Source organism: Lynx rufus, unplaced genomic scaffold, assembly GCF_022079265.1.
Source record: "Lynx rufus isolate CCGP_SWC_20201006 ecotype Redwood Valley unplaced genomic scaffold, mLynRuf1.p SCAF_5, whole genome shotgun sequence".
In the NCBI taxonomy this organism is placed as follows: Eukaryota; Metazoa; Chordata; class Mammalia; order Carnivora; family Felidae; genus Lynx; species Lynx rufus.
Window position 1 is genome coordinate 34170121 of NW_025814867.1, and position 8750 is coordinate 34178870.

General features: G+C 42.7%; 1 protein-coding gene across 2 annotated transcripts in view; it reads right to left on the reverse strand.

Moving 5' to 3' along the window:
* CEP70 (centrosomal protein 70) overlaps window positions 1-6782 on the reverse strand; it is a 75850-nt gene extending 69068 nt beyond the window's left edge. For both annotated transcript variants that reach the window (XM_047100043.1, XM_047100042.1), the window contains exons 1-2: window positions 6719-6782; window positions 4491-4593 (exon numbers count right to left, since the gene is read on the reverse strand). The gene's annotated coding sequence lies outside the window, so the exon portion shown is untranslated. The remainder of the gene's footprint in view (window positions 1-4490; window positions 4594-6718) is intronic.
* Window positions 6783-8750: the final 1968 nt, after the last annotated feature.

Consider the following 8750-nt stretch of genomic DNA (forward strand, 5'->3'; position numbering starts at 1 on the left):
AAGTAGGTTTAGAGGGAACATATTCCTCAACATAATAAAGGCCATATATGAAAAACCCATAGCTAACAGCATACTCAATGGGAAAAAACTGAGAGCTTCTCCTCTAAAGTCAGGAAGAATAAGGATGTCCACTCTCACCACTTTTATTCAACATAGTATGAGAAGTCCTACCCAAAGCAATCAGCCAACAAAAAGAAATAAAAAAGCATCCAAATTGGTAACAAAGAAGTAAAAATTTCACTATTTCCAGCTAATATGATACTATCAATAGAAAACCCTAGCGACTCCACCAAAAAATTACTAGAACTCATAGATGAATTCAGTAGTCGCAGGATACAAAAATCACTATAGAGAAATCCATTGCATTTCTACATGCTAATAATGAAGCAGCAGATAGAGAAATGAAGAAAACAACCCCATTTACAATTACATCAAAAATAATAAAAAACCTAGAAATAAACTTAACTAAGCAAATGAAAGACCTGACCCTGAAAACTCTTGTCAGATGAAAGACACTGAAGACAACACAAAGAAATGGAAAGATATTCCATGCTCATGGAGTGGGAGAACAAATATTGTTAAAATGTCTACACTACCCAAGGCAATCCACAGGTTTAATGCAATCCCTATCAAAATACCAACAGCACTTTTCACAGAACTAGAACAATCTTAAAATTTGTATGGAACCGCAAAAGACCCCGAATAGCCAAAGCAATCTTGAAAAAGAAAAACAAAACTGAAGGTGTCACAATTCCATACTTCAAGTTATATTACAAAGCTGTAGTCAACAAAACAGTATAGTACTGGCACAAAAACACATAGATCAATGGAATAGAGTAGAAAATCCAGGAATAAACCTGTAGTTATATGGTCAATCAATCTTTGACAAAGAAGGCAAGGCTATGCAATGTGAAAAAGGGAGTGTCTTCAATAAATGGTGTGGGAAAAATGGGACAGGTACATGCAAAAGAGTGAAACCTAGACCACTTTCTTACACCATCCACAAAAATACACTCAGAATGGATTAAAGGGTAAAGGACCTAAATGTGAGACCTGAAACCATAAAAATCCTAGACAAGCACAGGCATTAATTTCTCTGACATTAGCCATAGTGATATCTTTCCAGATAGGTCTCCTGAGGCAAGGGAAACAAAAGCAAAAATAAACTATTTGGACTATATCAAAATAAAAAGCTTCTGTACAGCAAAGGAAACAACCAACCTACTTAATGGGAGAAGATATTTGCAGGTGATCTATCTGGTAAAGGATTAAATAAATATATAAAGCATTTATGAAACACTCATAAACAAATAATCCGAGTAAAAAATGGGCAGAAGACACCAACAGACATTTCTCCAAAGATGACATACTGACAGCCAACTGACACATAAAAACATGCTCAGTTTCACTCATCATCAGGGAAACGCAAATCAAAACCACAATGAGACATCACTTCACACCTCTCAGAATAGCTAAAATAAAAAACTCAAACAAGTGTTGGTGAGGACACGGAGATAAAGGAACGCTTGTGCACTTTGGTGGGAATGAAAACTGGTGCAGCCACCATGAAAGACAGTACGGTGATTCCTCAGAAAATTAAAAACAGCACTACCCCATGATTCAGTAATCACACTACTGAGTATTTATCCAAAGAATATGAAAACACTAGTTTTAAGGGATATATGCACCCCTATGTCTATAGCAGCATTATTTACAATAGCCAAACTATGGAACCAGCCCAAGTAAGATGAATGGATAAAGAAAAGGTGGTATATGTATTTAATGGAATATTGGTTGGCGATTAAAAGTGAATAAAATCTTGCCATTTGCAACAACATGGATGAACCTAGTAGGTATAATGCTAAGTGAAATAAGTCAGAGAAATACAGATACCATATGAACTCACTCGTATATAGAACTTAAGAAACAAAATAAACAAGCAAAGGAAAAAAAAAGAGACAAACCAAAAAAACAGACTCTTATCTATAGAGAACAAACAGATGGTTCCCAGAGGTGAGGTTGGTTGGGGGGGGTGGGGGGAGAGTAAAAGGTGAAGGGGATTAAAAGTACACTTAACTTGATGAGCACTGAGTAATATGTGTAACTGTTGAATCACTATATTGTAAACCTGGAACTAATGTAACACTGTACGTAAACTACACTGGAAAAAAATTTTTTTAAACCCACAAGGTGAAACCACAATACACCTATTTAAATGGCTAAGACTAACTATACTAGTGTTTATGAGAATATGAAGGAAATGGAACTCTGATACACTGCTGATGGGCATGTAAAATAGGACAATCAGTTTTTATTTTTAATGTTTATTTATTTTTGAGACAGAGAGAGAGTGTGAGCAGGGTAAGGACACAGAGAGGAGACACAGAATCCAAAGCAGGCTCCAGGCTCTGAGCGGTCAGTCTTGATGTGGGGCTCGAACTCACAAACCTAAGATCATGACCCAAGTTGAAGCTGGACACTTAACTGACTGAGCCACCCAAGGTGTGCCTAGGACAATTACTTTGGATAACACTTTGGCAGTTTCTTAAAAGGTTAAATAGACACCTAAGACCTAGCCGTTCCATTCCTAGGCATTTACCCAATAGAAATGAAAGCATATGACTACACAAGTCCTATATATAAAAGTCCTTGTAATACCCAGGAACTGGAAACAACTCAAATGCCGATCAATAGCTGAATGGATACAAAAACTGGTAAAAGCACACAATGGAATCTCTCAACAATAAAAAGGAATAAACTATTGACACATGCAACAACACAGATGAACCTGAAAATACTTATGCTGAGGGAAAGAAGCCAGACAAATAAAGACTACATACTGTTTGAATCCATTTATATAAAATTCTAGGAAACAAAAACTAATCTACACTGACAGAATGTAGATCAATGGTGGCTAGGGGAATGAGAGGCTAGAAAAATGGATTACCAAGGGGAACAAGAGAATTTTAGGGGTGATAGATTCACAATCCTAATTGTGTGATGGTTTCACAGGTGTATATGTATGTCAAAACTTATCAAATACTACACTTTATTTTGTTTTCATAAAGGGAGATGACGAAGGGGAGACTACAGTTTTATTTCATTTTTGAAGTTTATTTATTTTGAGAGAGAGAGAGAGAGAGAGAGAGAGAGCATGCACATGCATGTGTTAGTGGCGGAGGGTCAGAGAAAGGAAGAGAGAGAGAATCCCAAGCAGGCTCCACACTGTCAGTGTGAAGCCAGACACGCGGCTTGATCTCACGAAACCATGAGATCATGACCTAAACCGAAATCAAGAGTCAGATGCCAAATGACTGGGCCACCCAGGAGCCTCTCAAATAGTACACTTTAAATATATGCAGGTTATATATCACATCTCAACAAAGCTGTTTAAAAAAAAAAAAAAAAAAGCTTTCCTGAAAAGAATATATACATATGAAATTACACATGCAAAGTCTATCACATACTTGACAATACTGACCCAGAAGACACATCCTAATAAAATTACTGGATTTTAGGGGTGCCTGGAAAGCTCAGTCTGTTAATGATTTCGGTTCACGTCATAATCTCATAGTTCATGTGACTGAGCCCCGTGTTGAGACTGAGCTCTGTCAGCAAAGAGCCTACTTGGGATTCTTTCTCTCTCTCTCTCTCTCTGCCCCTCCTATTCATGCACATGCATGCTCTCTCGCTCTCTCAAAATAATAAATAATAACTTTAAAAAATAATTCATTAAGTTACACATTTGGCCTGTGTTCTTTTCTGTTTGACTTCATAATAAAAATTCATTTTATAATAAAAGAATTTTCCTAATAATAAAAACAAGAGCAACAAAACATGAACCAAAGAAAGCTGGTATACCTCGGTAGCCAGGCCACCTGGGTTCAAACCGTGGACTCTGTCACACAGCCAAGAAAGCAGTAATACCTCTGTGACTCAATCTCATTTTCTTTTTTTTTAATTTTTTTTAATGTTTATTTTTGAGAGAGGGGGAAGGGGAAGAGAGAGAGGGAGACACAGAATCTGAAGGAGGCTCCAGGCTCTGAGCTGTCAGCACAGAGCCCGAAGCTGGGCTCTAACTCACAAATCTTGAGATCATGACCTAAGCTGAAGTAGGATGCTTAACCGACTGAGCCAGCCAGGTGCCCCCCCTCAATCTCATTTTCATACAATGAGGATAATCAAAGTACTTAGCTCATAGGGTTGTTACTTAGATCAGGAGAGTTAATATAGAAATAAAATAGAACAACACCTGGCTCATAGCAAAACAGAGGTGGTGATTAGAGTTGGTGACCAGCTATGTGAGTTAGTGTAGTTACTTAACCTCTCTGGGCTTTAGTTTCCTTACCTGAGTTTCAAATATCTACCTGACCAGATTATCAGGAGATCAAAAGGAAATATATGCAATGTATCTATTACCGTATTCAATAAATAACAGGTCTTCTCCATGGCCTCCCAACATCCAGAGTTATCTGTCACAGCAGACATACCTCAGTCATAGCACGTCCTTCTTGCGCTCTTCACCTGGTCGTTCAAGTTGATCTCAATGAAATGATCACCCAGTGAGTCTCACGTCCGAAACTGGATCTTCATCTAGATTTCAAAAAGATAAAAAAAACCAAAATCTTAAAATGTTTGACCTTCTAGTACGAACGGTCCTGTGTTATTCCCAAAGCAAGTATCCATGGTACCGGTAACTACTGAAGGGGGAACAACTGAAGCCACAGCTGATGGACTCCAATGCTGCCACCTTAGCTAAGAGTCCAAATCTATCACCACCTATCATTAATTCTGACCTCTGGCCACAAGGGTAGAACATTCTCATTTGCAAGCGTACTAAAATGAAGCACTTTCAGATGGACAAATACCACTAACCACAAAAGGCAAAGTCAGGAAGAAAAACGATCCCCTCAGTTCCACCGTGACCAAGCCCTCCTTTTCAGAGGCCCACGATAATGTGCTGATATTTGCACCAGGCTTTTCCCCCATTAGAAGCTGTGACAGGACATAGACCTGGAACCTTGAGTCACAGGTAGAAGCCAAATGCTTCCCAAGGCCAAAGCAGAAGCTATAGCTTTATACAGTGTCATAACACACCTAAAGTAAGACTGTGGGATTAGGGAAGGCAGGATAGGAGTTGGTTTGTACACGGACGGCATGAAAAGCCAAATGCAGAGAAGCAAAGCGTAGTTGTACCTTCTGGCACTGTCCAGGTTTCCAAGAGCCCTTTGCTAACTTACCCTTCATACGTCTGAAGCCCCACTAATAAGCACTGTCCATTGAAATACAACTGTTTTTAGGGGCGCCTGGGTGGCTCAGTCCATTAAGCGTCCGACTTCGGCTCAGGTCATGATCTCCCAGTTTGTGAGTTCGAACCCTGCATCTGGCTCTGTGCTGACAGCCTGGAGCCTGCTTCTGATTCTGTGTCTGCCTAGCTCTCTGCTCCTCCCCTGTTCATTCTCTCTCTCTCTCTCTCTCTCTCAAAAATACACATTAAAAAATTTTTTTTTAAATGTACTTGTTTTTCACCCCTTTTGGGGGGAAAAGCTGTAAATAACAAACCATGGCCTGTAATGATTCTTTCTCAATTGAGTCACGTCAAAATCTGTAATTAGCTTTCTCAAAAGCAAATATCTCACATTACTGCAATAAATGGAACACGCAATGCTTTCGAAGTCTCTGGTCTCTATTAAATACAGTATTAATTAGATAAATGCTTTCGAAGTCTCTGGTCTCTACTCCAAAAACATGCCAACATGCTGCTTAATTTTCTTAGTAAGGAGTGAATCTACCACAAATAAGGAAATGGGAGTGGGGATTGGATGTCATCTCCACCCAATCATTTGGCCCCAGAAGAAGGTACACAAAGGGCCAGAACACACCTCTCCCGCCTTTGAAGCAGAAGCTGTGGACAAAACCCTAGTCAGCCACCTCTTCCTCAAGGGGCGGGGGGGAGGGGATGGGGGGGCGGTAGGGGAGAGAGGCCGGAGTGCACTTGGCAATACAGAAAGTAAAAACAAACTCATATAGAAGACTGGAACCAATATGGGTAATGCCTGCACACTGCTTAATATTATTATGGTCAGAAAATAAGTGGTAGTAGAAACCCTTCCTGTGCGGTCCCTAGGTGACGGATCTCAGCCTTCTGACATTGCCACCTAATTTTCCTAACACAATCAAATTAGACTCCACAGGGAGGTAGCGGTCCTCCCAATCTGGAATGAGCATAACGAACCGTTCCACTCACCTACCCCTTCTTGTATTCTCCTTTTGCTCCCTTCTCAGACACCTGACACTGACAAGTGAAGCGGGTCGGCCCTGGCCCACACGTGTAGGGATGGAGGAAATTACCTAGGACTTATCCGCAACCCGGATCCGCCAGGTATCAATACCCGCGCCAGTATCAATCTAAGCCTTACACTTAGTGCCTCACTTTACCTTCTCAACCACCACGTAAGGCAAGAATTACCAGCTGTAGGCTACGAATGAAGCTGAAGCGCGGAGACGTTTAATGAGCAGCCAAAGACGGCAAGGGCCGGGGAGCCAGGGCTCGAACCACGTTTGTCCTTATACTGGTATACTTGTGACTGGTGTGCTTTCTGGGGGGACCTGACAAGGGTCGGTCTGGCCACTCGGCGGCGCCAGCGGCGGCCGATTTCAGGGGTGCTTTCGGGAGGGGCTCCGACCGATGCCTCCGCGATACCCCTACGCCACTCACCTTACTCAGCCGCGGCCTCCCACCAGCAGCGCGCCCGGCCCGGCACTGCTCGGCTCAGCCCTCTCCGGCCCCGCCTCCGCGACCGTTACCGCGCCTTGGGAGACCAGCCAATCGAACTGGAGCGCGGCGGGGGGCGGGCCTCGGCTACGCCTCCGAACGCCGCTAGCTGTTTCCTCCCGCAACCGGGGGAGGCTAGGCGGGCCCAGCGCCCTGTTGGCTTCGCAGCTGGAGGCGGGGCTTATATTCGCGTAGACCAGAGTGCGCCGCGCTTGCGGTCTGCGCCTGCGCACCTTCATTGCTCTTTCAACATTTTCTGGCCTCGCAGGTGCTGGTCGCAGCCACCTGGAAACTCATTTGTCCGGGAGACCGCAGAAATACATACTTAAGGCAGTTGGTGAAAGTGAGGCCGGGGCGAGGTGGCCAAGGTACGCTGTCCTCCATACACACAGTCAAGCCGTGACTGCGAGCTCTTGCTGCAGGACTAGTCAGCCTGTTCTCCAGGTTACAGACCTGGCTGAGCACAGCAGCACCTGGCATTTGGAGAACCCCCGTGCGTGTTTGTTGATGACATTTTACCCTTGTATTCAGCATTTTCAAATCCCCACGAAGCGTCAGGCCCTACATCAGGCTCCAGAAATGCAGAGGTGGACGAATGGAGATGCTCAAAGTTTAGTTAGGGAGATGGATATATGCTCTGAAATTCAGATACAGTATGATAGGCATAATCCGAGGATTTTGTGTAGGGCGCAGAAGGGAAAGAGAAGCATTACCTAAATCGGTTACTGAAGTCTTCCTAGCTGGCTGCATTTTAGAATCTCCCGGGGAGCTTTGAAAACTTGGTGCTCAAGCCCCAGACCGCTTAAATCAGAATCTCCAGGGTGGGATTCAGGTGTCATAGTTTGTCGGTAGTCTCTCCCCAGGTGATTCCAATGTGCAGCCAATCTCAAGAACTGCAAACCTAGAGAAATGGTTCTGAATGGTAGGAGTTCCCCAGCAATACAAAGGAAAGACAGAGAAAACTTCCTGTGCATATTAAATAACTCCAAAGCACATTATTATAATGCTCAGGTTACAAGTGCACAGTAAACCTTATTATTATTTTTTTGTCATTAAATCTGCGCCCCTTCGGGACCGCCCATATCTGCTCTCGCTTAAAACCTAACTCCCAAAGCTTTTACAAATATAATGGAACTTACTGAGAGCTTTCTGACAAAACTGAGTAGTATGTTGCATCACTGGAGATGGGGAGGAGGAATGCCTTGACAGGTGTGCTAAAAAGCTGGGACTTTATCCAGGGGATGATGGGAAACCATAGACAAGTTTTCAAAGAGGTAATAAAATGGAAATGTTTTTGTTTGGGTATCTTTAGGCCTAATTTTCATGCATCTTGAGAATACAGATAAAAACTGAAGGGCCAGTCGGTTGAGCATCAGATTCTTAATTTCAGCTCAGGTCATGATCCCAGGATTGTAGGATCGAGCCCTGTGTCAGGCTCCATGCAGAGCCTGCTTAAGATTCTCTCCTCCACTCTTCCCCTTTCCCCCACCCGCGTGAACTCTCTCTCAAATTAGAAAAAAAAAAAACAAAAAACGTTTTTAACCTGTAGGAACAGCTCCACCATATACAAACATGATCACAGCTTTTTTTCCCCCACAAAATGAAATCACCTCACTATTCTATTCCCAGAATAATAAATTCAGAATCTACAAATAGGTCCCTTCCTTACTACCATTTTCAAAAACTCATAGCGGGTTAAGTGATCCAAAAATTCCTAGTAGAAAATACAACTTCCACACACCTGAAGGGAAGGCTTGGAGTCTCATCTGCCCGATATAGTCGTTGCACGTTACAGCCACATGGTGTCGCTGTTTGACGATCTGTAGTTACCAGGTCTGTGGTGTTGCAGGTCCCACACGGGCCAACAAGGATCTCCAACAGAAGGCATTAATCATAATGTGTCTCACAAGGAAGTCTCAGGGTCATAGCTTTTAGGGTACAATACTTTCAGGCCCATATTCAGCCCTCTTCTAGG